General features: G+C 44.6%; 1 protein-coding gene across 1 annotated transcript in view; it reads left to right on the top strand.

Annotated features, from left to right (window-relative positions):
- Window positions 1-12,554, top strand: part of LOC146789044 (collagen alpha-6(VI) chain-like) — a 788,523-nt gene extending 775,969 nt beyond the window's left edge. The window contains exon 37 of the mRNA XM_085631022.1: window positions 4,985-12,554. The gene's annotated coding sequence lies outside the window, so the exon portion shown is untranslated. The remainder of the gene's footprint in view (window positions 1-4,984) is intronic.
- Window positions 12,555-13,919: the final 1,365 nt, after the last annotated feature.

A 13,919-nucleotide genomic window follows, 5' to 3' on the forward strand; every position in this document is an offset into this window, starting at 1 on the left:
GATGGGTCCGTGGATCAGTGGACACATGCACCTACTCTACGAGTCTGTGTTTGACATACTATGAGTCTGCGTTTGTCCTCATGGGCACACGTTTAAACTTCAGTGAGCCCACTCAGCCTTCATCCTTCTGAGGTTGATAAAGTAAGTACTGCTGAGCTGCATAACAATAAATGTCTGGGCACAGATTTGCTATTCTTTGAGACAAGGCAACGGTGCATCAAAGTTGTTTCACTGTCTTGTTTCAAAGGGAGAAAGAAAGAATGTGCTATATCTACTAAGATATCGTGCATTTTTTCTCTCTACCAGTGCTGGTGCACCTTGCGAAGCAGCCCAGCTTTCATTGGTGCTGCAGGTACAGTGGCACCGGCCCACTGAGGACTGAGGGGCCACTGAACCCTGATTATTGTTGTATTTTATAATTCCAACAGTAGCCAGAGGGCCATTTCCTTCCTTGCACCAAGGCCCATGACACTCTGGCTATGCTACTGCTTATAGCAGCCATTTGCCAACGCACACACCCTTATGCCATAGTGCAAGGGTGTGTGCGTTCTCTGAAACATAGGTTTTGTACTGGAAGGAGAGCCTTCCAATACAAAAACTATGCTTTTAGGCTTGTTCCACTATGCATGTGTGCTGTACACTGCAGCTCACATGAAAAATGGGACAAACAAGGAGAATTTAAAAACCTTTCTCCTCGTTACACCTGCCTTGAGGGGGTGTAAGGTTTTGGCACAAACCCCTCTCTACCAATGATTTAGATATGGATTTGCATCAAAGCCCATCAGTGGTCACATGGGAACGCCCATGCACCAAACACAGAATGCCCCGTAGACGGAAAGTAACGCAAAGCAGCGCATAGCGCAACTTTGAGTTACTTTGGGATAGTATCCAATGCAAATCATGGATAGTAAATCACACCCTAACACTTTGTGAGAGGTTTGTGTCACAAAAATGTCACAAACCTTATACATAGCATTAGTAAATGTGAGCCCCTGTGGGTGGTGAACGATTAACTTAAAAAACATGTTATATTTAACACAAGGACCATTGTGCAAGGACATATTTGTTATTGACTAAACTGGCTCCTAAGAGAGTTTGGATGGGAGCTCTCAGGCCCGCGGCTTGCAGCAAAGGCCAAGAAGGCTGCCAATTGCAAAATGAGGGTATTTTATGAGTTGGAAAGGACTCACAGAATTCATAGGGAGATGGAATTTGAGGACTATGTGTTCTTTATTCACAATGATGCCTGCATGTATTTTTGGGGGGGAATGCGTACTACTTGCTGGAGTTTTTAGTATGAATTATACTTTATTTTATTTCTGGACTGACAGGCCAGTTTGGCGAGGGGTGGGCATAGAAATTGGTAAGCCCACATCAAAAGGTAACTAAGAAGTTAACTAGAGATCAGATGGGAATGGGGCGGCAGATAGGTACTGAGGGGTAGGCTGAGGACAAAAGAGGCGTAGGTGGAGAGGACATTTGATGGAGGCGGACGGATAGGCTTGAAAGGACAAGGGTGGCTGTAGGTCCAAGTGGGTAGGTCTGCTCTATTAGTGAGGCAATGAGATTAGGCTGAAGGCAATATGCGTGGTGTGCAATTTCAAGAGCGTACACCTGCCAAAGCATTATTTCACACATCAGACCCATCGTTTCGTATTACTCAGAACTTGTAGTTTCGGCAGAAACAAAACATGATTGTCTGACTAGGGAATTTGTTCTAATGGGGTATCCCGCCTTTGGTATTAGAACCTTTGGTAGGTCTGGGAACGTATTCATCAGATCAAACGTGGTGGAATAGGTCTCCAGAAAAAGGCCATAAATTGGGGGATTTTTGGTGGAAACAGGTGTGGCAACCCCAGTTTTGATGTTAACTCTTCATTCCTTAGGGGCTATCTCGAAATCCATAGGTGATTTGGCAGCACAAAATTACCAATACCCATGCTTTCTGTACTTTCACGGTCAAAATGATCACATCAGGATTTCCAGTATACTAGGAATTAGGCACTAAGGAGAAAGTCTGTTGTGACTGCGGCATCTCCCCCAAAGGCACAATAGACCTCATTTACAATATTTTGACACATGGCAGCGCAGCAAGCATTCCTGCTGCTCTGTCGTGCATCAAAATAAAAAGGCAGGAATGCTCCGTATCTACAAGACATGGCCCATTCCTGCCCTTCTCTCCTGCGCCAGCGCATAAACAGCAGCCATGCATCAGAGCAGACACCCTTCCCTCATTTTGCAAGGGTGCCAGTGCTGATGAGATGCTTGTTTTTGTGCAGGAAGGGACACCTTCCTGCACAAAATCAATAATTAAAGGCATTTTCCTCTTTCTATGCGTGCTGCAGAATGCAGCACGTTTCTGCAGCACGCATAGAAAGAGGAAAAATAAATATTTTTCTCCTCGTTGTGCCTCCTTACGCCTCTCCTGGGGAGGTGTAGGATTCTGACGCATTCCCAGCTTTACAAAATGTTGTAATTCTATGAATGCATCAAGTTCCATGGATGTTGAGTGGGAACACCCACAGCAATACCCATGGAATGCCCCTTTCACGCATACTTATGCGTGGCGTGAAAGGGTAAACATATTTACAAAGCCATGAAAGTCATGCAGGATGACTTTACATGGCCTTGTAAATATGGGGAAGCCCAGTGCGCTGCTGGTGCATCAATAAATGAGATGCACCGGCGGCGCAATGGGCTTCTAAATAAGCCCCAGTATTTGCACGCATAATGTAGGGAAATTTGCCTCAAGGAAAATGAGAGGGGACTGGTTTCACAAGCGCCCCTCTTCTCCAAGACGACTCTCTACCAAGGCTGGACTTACCATTTATTCCATTGGGCATTTTCCCATGGGGGTTGGAGCATAGGAGGCCAGTTTTTGAGGGCATAGGGCCGCTTCTGGCACCCCTGCCATTTCCTCCAGCTCCCCCAGGCAATTACAGCAGGCGCATCAGGCACTTTAGAAGAGAGACAGTAAAGAGGAGACCAGGACAGAGAGATGAGAAAGTAGGGGGCTTAGCTATTGTTGGTGCAGCAGGTGCAGTGGCACCAGGGCACAAAGCTCGAGGGGGCTCATTGAACTCTGATAATTGCTGTTTGTTACTATTCCAACAGCAATCAAAAAGGACATTTTCCTTGCTCTTACTGAACCCATTGTATCCTTGCTACACCACAGTTGAACTACCCTTTTCCCTCTATTTTGTTTGGATTAACATATAACATTGGGGTTTGTACAGCGTCTTGCAGTGCTTCATTTGTAAAAGAATAACTGCCAGGGCCCTTCTCGGAAGGCCGTTGCAGCCTGCACCATGCATTGCCCCTGCTAGCACTGCCAAGGAAAGTACCAACATAACACCTAGCCATCACACTCCTACAAGTATGACAATGCAGACTATTTCAGGCCACACAAAGCTATAATAATGGCGTGAGAGGCTGGTATCATTCATTCTCAATGCGATTTGACTTAATAAACATGGCTGTTGTATACTCATCTCAAAATTAAACAGACTACACGCCACCATGCAGTGGACTGTCAGTAGAGCCAGTGCTTCCAATTAAGTACTGGTACAGAGCACCGGAAAGCACTGGCTCAAATTAAGCATTTGTGTCTTGCATATTATATGTTGTAAATATGATCACTATGTGAGCAAAGCGTCATCTGTACATAATTCTGTTGTATGACTGTGTATTATATTGTACTGCACATGGATTGATTTAATACCAATGTCAGAAACTCAGATTTGATTCCTAATGCAATTTACTTGGAACAGAACTACATTTCTAATTTGTTTTGGATTCCACTGATGTCCAGATGCGATTTCCCTATGCAAACGAGAATATGCTTGAGCCCGTGTCTCATGGGCATATAGGGGCGTCCTTGTTGAGTATGTATAGGAGCTGAGAGAGTGGGCAGAGTTCATATGGTAAATTACTAAAATAAGAAGACCTAAAATAAAAGGAAATATTACCAGGTTGTCTCAGTGGTGTAACAATAGCCCCTGCAGCTCCCGCGGTTGGTACCCACAAGCTTCAGGGGTCGCCCTCTGGCACTGCACACCGGTGGGTCTGAGAGCTCCTGACTGGGTACAGAGTGTGAGGGGCCCCCTCCATGCACTTTGCAGGGGGGCCCCCGCAAGTTTCCTTACGCCACTGATCAGATAGCTGTGGGAGGCGGAGCTCCATGCCCTTCACAGTAGAGTACACAAGTTTTGTCTCAGCCGGCACTAAAATGCAGCAAGTGATGGAAAGGGAAAAAAGAATTGAAGAAAACGAAAGAAAGAAATGAATATTGTGAGTGAAAAAGAGGGAAATGATTAGAGAGAGAGAGACAAAAAGGGGACACTTGAGAAAAAGGAGAAAAGAAGAAGTGAGAAGAAATTAACAACGAGAAATACCGGCGATAATATACAATAATTCTGTTTCCTTCTTTTCAGGTCCTATTTGTAAAGTGCACAATTTTATTCCAGTTAGTCAATGCGATGTTAAACCCTTGAATTAATACTGCATAAAGAAATGGGGGAAACGTAAAATAGGGAAATTGATAAGGAGAGAGAGAGAGGGGGGAGAGAAACAAAGAGCAAGAACAGGGGGAGGAAAAAGGAAGAGGAGGACAGAAAGTGGGGTGGCCATGAGTAAGAAAAGAGAAATATATGACGTGAAAACGAAGGGAAAAACAATATCAGTGAAGAGATTGTGTGTGAATCTTAACTGTTTATTATAATATTAATTAGTGAAACTAAATTGGGGTTTGATTAAACATTAAAGTGCAGAACGCTTAGCAGCCTCGTCTCATACTGAAAGCTCCAGTTAGCTGCCAAGCACAAAGTCATACTCCATGGCCGTAGAGAGGGGTACTGCCCCAATGTTTTGCTTTTTTATATTATTAATTTTGCAAACACTAGGCAGGCCTTGCTCTAAAAATGTAATTGTTCTATTGACCAGGACAAGTCAATTTCAATATCTTTTTTTTTTCTTCAAATTTCAGGTCAAAGCCTCCAGAGTACATATCTAAATGGTGCTTGAAAACAGAAGCAGGACAGTACTGTACCTCAATGTGACATGAACATACAACCTCGAGTGGGCCTGCTCCCCCCCCCCCCCAAAGATTTAAGAAAATCCAAGCCTTGGTCCCATCTAAGTGACTGTCTGGAGCCTCAGCTAGGATCTCGCTATACAAATACAACATACTTACATACAATCATGCCAATGGCGCCAGAATTGCAGCGGTGTGGCTGTAAAAAGACAAATCTATCCAAGGGTCATCACAGTGCAGTCCTAAATCATCATCTTCATCATAAAATCTTTCTTCGGTTGTTAAAACAACCATAAAATAACATAATAACACAGCACATACAATCATACAAACATAGGATATGCACAGAAAATACAAATAGTTAAAGTTAATTACCACACAGTAATAAAAACAGATTAAACCCCCCCCTTTGGCAACAATACATTAGTACTTGCGTAAAGTTCAGGCACTTCAACAATCGGATAATAAACTGCTTTCTGGGCACTCTAAAATATTTACAAAATGTAAAGTGTCCTGCGGAGACCTATTGTTGCAGCGGTAGGACAACATGTCAGAATGAAACCAGCCACTGGGCGATGCCAAAAGATGGTGTATCAAATTACACCTAAACCTAGCCAAAACACATCTGTCCTAGTTGGGTACCTGGGCTAAGTAAGGCTCCAGGCCCTGAAGTGTTTTCAGAAGCATATGTCCCCTCATCATGGGTTTCATCATCTCTGCTTGTTCTCTAGTTAACGATACATGCTCTAAAACAAGTCCTTTGCCCTTCTCAATCCTAAAAGAGACAGTGAGTGGGGATTCAAAAATATATCTGCTCGGCCAAGGTTAGCAAAGGCTGCCTTCGCATAAGCGATCCTGGGAATTCTAGTCACTTGGTCAAGGGACAGGCAGTCTTGAAAGGATCTATCTTTTCAGCTTAAGTTCCTTCCTGGTCTAGATCTTCATCCAGCACATCAAAGGTCTGAGGGCAACTATTGTCAGCTAAATATCTTATTTAAAGCTCCTCAGGGACAGTGAAAGCCCGGATGTTTTTAGGGACCTGCACCAGTCTTCTTAAAAATTAGTGTTCGGCAGACTGAATTTTGTCAGTCTTCACATACCCCCATACCTCACTGCCATACAAGACATGCGAAACACATTTAGCCTGATAGATCTTGAGGTAAATACGTGGTGCCCAGGAACCCAATCTGAGTGCGAAGCTGGCCCCTGGCCCTGCAGACTTAACAAGCTTACACCTTCTCCCATCAATCAGGGGCTTCAAGTTTTTGTTCACATTAAATATCACCCCTAAATAAGGAAAGGCAGAGACTTTTGCCAGGGTGTAGTTAGCCACTCAAAATGTCTTGGAACTAGTGGACATTGGACCAACTACCATGACTTGGAAAATTTTCTTCCAAATCCAAACTATCCATATAGGCAACAAACTTGTCCAATAGTAGCTGCAGCCCCACGGCGGTGCGGACCATGAAGACCGCATCATTGGCATATAATAATACCGGGAGCAGTCTCATTCCCACCCTCGGGCAAACTTCCTGGACAGAGAAAAGGGCTTGTTCAAGACCATTAATGTAGAGGGTGAACAGAAAAGGTGCAAGAATGCCCCCCTGGCCAACACCCTTACTTGTGGAAAAAGGCTGGGTGCAGTTTGCACCTTGAGAAAATTGCATCAATGCCGAAGTGCAGGTATGATAAAAAGCCCACAATATTTGGGTCGAGCCCCATTGCAAGAAGCAGACACCACAGCTTTGTACGCTTAACCCTATCAAAGGCAGACGTAAGGTCCATGAAGGCCAAATGGAGAGATTCCTACCTGGCGGCCATATACTTGTTGATAATTAGGTACAAATTTGAACATTGATAAGATGTCGACCTGCCAGCCTGAAGCCATATTGAATGTTTGAGAATAGGTCATTGGCATTGGCCCACTCCATCAACCTGCATAGGATTTTTCTCCCAAGAACCTTGACTACTGCATCGATCAATGAGATAGGGCGGAAACACTGTGGGTTGTTCTTGTCCCCCCTTCTTAAATACCCGCACAATCATCGCGGTAGACCATGAGGGCAACACTCCCACCCGAGCAGCAGCATTCAAAGCCAGAGTCAAAACTGGGCCCCAGATCTCAATATTATCAAGAAACAAATCCGGGGGGATCCCGCCAGGTCCAGGGGTCTTGTTACGCGATAGCACACAAGTGCCCTGGGAGTCTTCTTCCAATATGAAAATCACACTAATCCTAACTTAACCTCCTTCTGAACCAAAATTATAGTTCCCTTCAAACTGGTCAATCGATTGTTGCTCTGAGATATGGTGGGATTTTACCGACCAGTTCCCTCTGCAAAATAAGGCCTGTTTATTACCCTCCAGAAAAGAGAGCTATCTCTAAGCTCACAAGCCTGGCCTTGTTCCTCCCAAGCAGTTTTCCGCAGAATAGATTTAGAATTGGCTAAAACCATTTAGGCTCCTGTGAGCCAGCATTTGTCAAAGGAACCGACAATAATGTTAGAACTTTCTGAGAAATATCTGCAAATGCTGACATAACAGCCCTATGTGGGGCACTTGCGTCCAAACAGGTGAATAGCTCCTACTCGCAACTTGAAAAAAGGGACGCTTTAAATTGCAACGGTTCCACCTGGGACCCTTTAAGCCTCCTGCCTTGATCGGCGAAAGGGAGCCCCCTTTGCTCCTCGCCCCATGGCCTAATGGTAATTACTCCATCAACGACTAAGGACAGGGGGTAGTTAGAAATAAGCAGGAACAAAGGTCATAAAAATCTATAATAGACATACAACCCCTCCATTTAAATTCTGGAAAAATGATCGGGTTGGGGAGTTAAATTGCTTATCTAGTGCAAAAACACTAAGATATTGTTAAGCCCTAGACCCTCCTTAGTGTGAATCATATGAATCCCCTTATCCAACATACATTTGGGCTTAAATGTGGCTGGCGCTAATGTGCAATGACATAGATGACAATTGAAATCACCCACTAGTATTATTATCTCCCTCCTGGTACCATGATCCGACAAGGAATCAGTAGCAGCGCATAAACAGTAGAGGGTAGAATAATAATAATAATAATACCGACATTTATAAAGCGCAAACAGCTACCTCAATCAATGGTGTCCCGGAACTCTAGCATTAGGCAGTAAGCCGACGAAAAGCCCAGAGCAGAAACCCTAAACCACTATTCTGCCCTAAAGAGCCAGGTCTTAACTGATTTCCTAAAGAGAGGCTCTGAATCAATGTGACGGAGGTTGCTTGGCAGGGAGTTCCACAATTTGGCAGCCCCGACAGTAAAGGGCCTGCCGCCTAGGCGAGCCTTCCTAAAGCGCGGGGTACAGAGCAGCTTTTGTGAATTGGACCTAAGTAAGCGAGTCTGCTTATAGCAGCATAACCTTTGTTTTAGGTAGCTGGGACAGTTACCCTGCATAGCTCGAAATGCCAAAGTCAGAGCCTTGAATTCAATTATTTTTGCCACCGGTACCCAATGGAGCTCTTTTATATGCGGAGAGACATGATAACGGAATGGAACATGTCTAATCGGTCTCGCAGCCGCATTGTGGACCATCTGCAGTCGTCTAATTAGGTACTTTGGCAAACCCAAATAGAGGCCATTTGCATAGTCCAGCCTAGATGTCACCGTGGCGTGGACTATGATTTTGCGGCAATCTTCTGGTAGCAGGTGTAGAAATTTCCTCAAATTTCTCAATTTACTGAAACAGGTGGCTGTCACCTGCCGTATTTGAACCGAGAATGAGAGATCGACCTCCCACTTCACGCCTAGATTTTTTTATAGGAGCTGCCGGGACAGGGGGTGGTCCCATTTCCGACAGCCACCAGATATCTGACGCTATAGGCGGCTCCTTCCGGTTCCTTAGACCCCCACCTAATACAAACTTTGCATTGTAAAAGTTAACCAATACTGTCAGGGTAAGGCCAGGAACAGATATTTACAGCCCATGCAGCATGTGCACGTCCCATTCCAGATCCTTTACAGTCCCACACAATTCAGTCACAACTAATCAAAGCCTCACTAGCTCTCCTCACCACAGAGGGCGCTGTGGGGAAGCATAGGTCTTATATCCTTCTAGAAAGAAAGTATGTTCTCTTCCCATTGCTCCTGGAGGCAGATGATCTGACAAGACTTGACAACCTGCACCCAGTTAAGGTCATTAACTTGGTGGATGACCCCGCAATATTCCAGGTTGTTCAAATAATTAGCCGGAATGGCCTCCTGGAGAGATATAGTCCTGGAGGGTGATGGAGGTGAGACAGGGATGCTCAGTAAGACTCAAGGTTACTTAAGGAGGTGAATCTATGCGATAAACTCAGGGTTGGGGACATCAACTGGGGTGTTGGAAAACTACACTAAGAATCCCGCCCTGCCACACCTGGTTCTCCCATAGGATGATAGACCTTTACAGGCTTATAGAAAAAACCCAGAGGGAGTGCTTGGATGCTACTTGGTTTTGAAGAGCTAAGTGAGCTCAGTTTGGCCAGGACGCATGCAGGAATGGTAGGTTTGTTGAAATTTACCACCACACAATCCCCTGCACATCTCTTATTATCCCGGCTCAGCCAGCTAGCACTCCGGACCATGTTAATCGAAACAAAAATTTCCATGCCAATGTTGGAATGCAGGTTATGCCAGTGTACCACTTTACATTTTGACAAGTCAAGGATTTGGTTACAGGATTGACCCGTGGGGGAACATTCCCCAAAACCATCACATATGGAGTCGCTTCCAGGGGCAGATTAATTACCACCGCTGCTTTGGAAGGAGGAGGATGGGCTGTAACATCGAGGCTGAACACATCCCTAGATGCTGGTTGACCCTGAGGAACCAAAGGGACAACTGTTGACTTCCTACATGGCTTGACCTGGAAAAACTGAGGGGCATATCATCAATAGAGGGTGATAAATATCACAAAGCGCGCTTAGCGCTTTTTTATTTATCGCTGGAATTTATCGCCCGGATAGCGCGTTATTAACAACGCGTATCACTGAGGCGATAAAAATTCCAGCGATAGTGGGGATATCGCCGTTCTCCATGGAACAACGCTGGTTTTCCAGCGATGTTCCGTGGAAAACGGCGATATGGTTGATGATAGGGCCCTGTGGTCTTAGCCCCACAATCTACCTCCCATGTTAGGTATGCCTTAGCCAGGAATTTAACAGATGCTAAATTCCTGCGTTAAGGCATAGTTAATGAGATTTCAAATATCACTACCCCTCGTTGATGATATCACGAAGCTGGGTTAGCGATATTTTCCCATGGAGTTTTGTCAGGCACGCCTCCTTTGCATCTCATTAACGATGCGATGCGAGGCGTGCTGACAACGGGCGCTAAGGCAAGGAAACACGCGCTAGCGTGTCCTTGTTAATAATGCGATAATATTATCGCCGCTTTTCGCCTAAAAACAGACGCTAAAGCAGCAATAATGTTATCGCCAGCCCTTGAAAATATGCCCCCTGAGTTATTGAAAGGAACACTGGTTCTACGTAATGGGGCTAAATCAAAAGGGTTGGTCATTGCAGGTAAAGTTTACTGCCCTAAATGATGAACCAAACATTATTCAAATGGTCCAGGATTAACAAGACTTGAGATGCAATCTGAGGTATGCTAGACAGAACAGGGTCTAGTTTAGCATTTTAAGGCAACCTTCAACTCAGACAGCAAATCATCATGTGAGGGGTCTGACTGTGGGAGACAACATGACTATAGTTCAGTTTGAGCCCCCGCATTTACTAAAATGCTCCTTTGATTAGGAGCTGCCACGTCTCCTCTACTTACACCTGGGGCTAACAATAGGAAGTAAGAGCGTAAATACCTGTCTTTGACCCTTAGGACACCCCTAACAGAAGGCAGAGGTATAACACCCGGTGGTCCACCCTGATCGCCCTCCAACCCTTTTATATTACTTGTGCCACCCAACTCCACCACCCTCCTGGGAGCAGAACAAGCAGCCAATACAAATAGAAGAAGGCTCACCCCAACCCCACAGATAACACCATATAAACACAAATTATGTGCAGAACTTGCTAAAAGACCCCCACAGATGAACAGATTTGCCTCCAGGAAGGTTTTGCTGCTGTTCCACAACCGGTCTCAAGAAAAAATACATGTCAGTGTGCTGCCTGGGGGTCTAGTGACATCCAATCACAGCCAGGCCCGGAATGAGAACAGCAACCAGCCCTGGCTGCTCGACTGTTTCTGAGGGGGAGGGGTGCTAGAAAAAAGCCCTGCTGCCGCTTCTATTATTGAGGGCCGATATTGACGCACTGCTGGAAAACTGGCCCCCATGGCCATAAAACTAGCCCCCACCACTCCAACCCACCGGGGCAACACCTGGTGCCCGCTACGGCCAATCCGGCCCTGATCACAGCCAAAGTCAGTGGTGATTGCTCCGAAGTGTCAGCGAAAACCAGCTGAAGACAGAGAAATGTACCTGCACTCACTGCACACACCCAGAGAAACAACTAAACAATCTAGACTGCAACCAGCAGAACAGGCCAAGGGGGGTGGCCCCACCTCGCCTCTTCCTGGCACTGACAGGCACGGGATGGGCCCGCGCATGCCCCGGGTGCTGCCTGCGCGCATCCCACACTGCGGAATCTAGGTACGAGCGATAAAGCGACACAAAGGTGACAAAAGTATTCCCAGCTAGTCCTGGTGAACGGGGCTCCTCTTCACGCCCCCAATGCCTCTGGGACAGGCAGCCCTTCCTCACAGGCGCCTCTCTCGCCCCACAGTCCTGAATCACTTCAGTTGCACTAGACCTCAAGATTTCAACCAGTCTATTCAATGTGCAATTTTATGTATATAAATATTTTTTTATGTTGCGTTTAAAAATGTTACAGGAAGAACAGATGTATGAAAAACATATGTAAAGAATCTCTGCAATCCTGCAACAAATGACACCCATCCAACAACAATTGGAAAAGAACAGACAAAAATGGAATCTTGGAAAAAACTACCTTTAATACGAAAAGGACTGATAGGAAAATAAATGTACACTTTTTTGAGTTAAATGTAGGGAATGGAAACTTGAAGTGTGCATTGTACACAAGGATAACCTTGTTTCAATGTAAATTTCCTAACACGTAGGTGGGATTCGTTTGATTCATAGATATGGGTTTGATTTCGGAAGCCTTCTGATTAGTTTGAGGACAGCACAGGATCTCAGCGATTGATTCGCCATGGTATCAGGCCTCTGAACTTTTATGTCGCTGTGTGAATACTGCATTATACGTTGCTCAGTAGAGGTACTTCCTCCAAATATAGACAATTTCAATTGCTAATCGAATGTATCCTCCGGGCTTCAAGAACCAGAAGAGAAACATCAAGTAACTTGCTGAAGATCACACAGAACAGCAGAGGAAGCCAAGACTCAGGCGGGAGAAGCACATGACTCCAATCACCTTTTCTTGACTAAAGGACCAACGGGCTAGGGTGGGATGGGACATGTCGTTCTCAATGTTTGCATCATATTTGTACAAAATAAATGCCAATGATTTGATCGAGTCCTTTCCTCCTCCTCTTTTACAGGGATAGTACTGATCTGACTTCAGGGTGCAAAAAGATACCTATGGATACCTATTGAATCTCTAAGATAACAATTCTGCACTTTTACTAGCTATAACGAATCAGAAAGCACACCTACAGCTTACCAGTTCGAGCATGCGTCCATGTTTTTCACATGACAGAGTCCAGCCTCCTTCTATTTCGCCTCCATATTATATTCAGCAACCAATGGGGTTAGGATTTAGCCCAAAGTTTTAGAAACTGATTAAAGGAAAAGGTTGGCATGCGGGGTTATCTTGTGCTACATTAATTCCCATCTAAAATCTATAATACTAAAATAATAAAAAAAAGAAAAAATCTCAACATGTGTACCATTTAATGAAAATCCATGGTATCTGTTTTTGGGAGACTGCTGACCCCTCAAGAAGACCCGTGTTCTCAGGCAACATCAGGGTCTCTGGTTTAAACCTGAGGTCAAAACGACAGTGGTTCCCTTGAGAGAGTAGTGTGTAATTACATTGAGATATAAACCAGATTCACTCACTCGATTCTTAGTTTCCAAATCATATACAGATATAAAAGATCATAAATAAGGTAATATAGGTCGGGAAACAGCGTTTACAACGCAGACAGAACTACGCAGTGCCATTACAACACAGGCATCGTTACCACGCATTCCATTACAACGCAAGTCATTACAACGGCTTGCTTTGGGGAACTCATTGTTGGATTTTAAATCCAACACCTTCCCTACCGTTGCACAGACTGGAGATGGAATAGTAAAATATACTATTCCAAACTCCAGCACTTCCTTCGTTGTAATGGAATGCGTGGTAACGACGCGTTCATTGTATTGCCCGCATTGTAAAGGCATGCATTGTAAAAGCATGCATGAATACGTCATACAACCATACAGGACACTTGTCAATGGTTCCGACATGTTCTGTGTAGGTTTCGCATATTTAACCAGAAAATAGAGAACACAGATTCTTAAATACACTGAAAAAAACTTAAAACATTCAAAACAAGAAAAACGGGGTGCTGCAAATGTGAGTGTTGGAATAGTGCAGTGCTGGTTAATTTCACAAGTGCAAGAAAAAGTGGGTATGATTACAATGTGAATAAAAACAACACAATAGATGGTTGCACGTGACTTCTCTAATTAGCAAGAGTGAATTTGCATGAGCAGTCCACATCAATGACAATATGTGAATGTTTCGACCCTCAGAGTATTATTTAACAGGGTCTTCATCATGACAGGAGTCAAGGACAAAGTAAAAAAAAAAAAAAAAACTATGTAGGAGAACATAGACTTTGAATCTAGGAATAGAGGTAAAATGTCCTGGTGTCCTCATGAAGG

Source organism: Triturus cristatus, chromosome 10 (assembly GCF_964204655.1).
Source record: "Triturus cristatus chromosome 10, aTriCri1.1, whole genome shotgun sequence".
Taxonomy (NCBI): domain Eukaryota; kingdom Metazoa; phylum Chordata; class Amphibia; order Caudata; family Salamandridae; genus Triturus; species Triturus cristatus.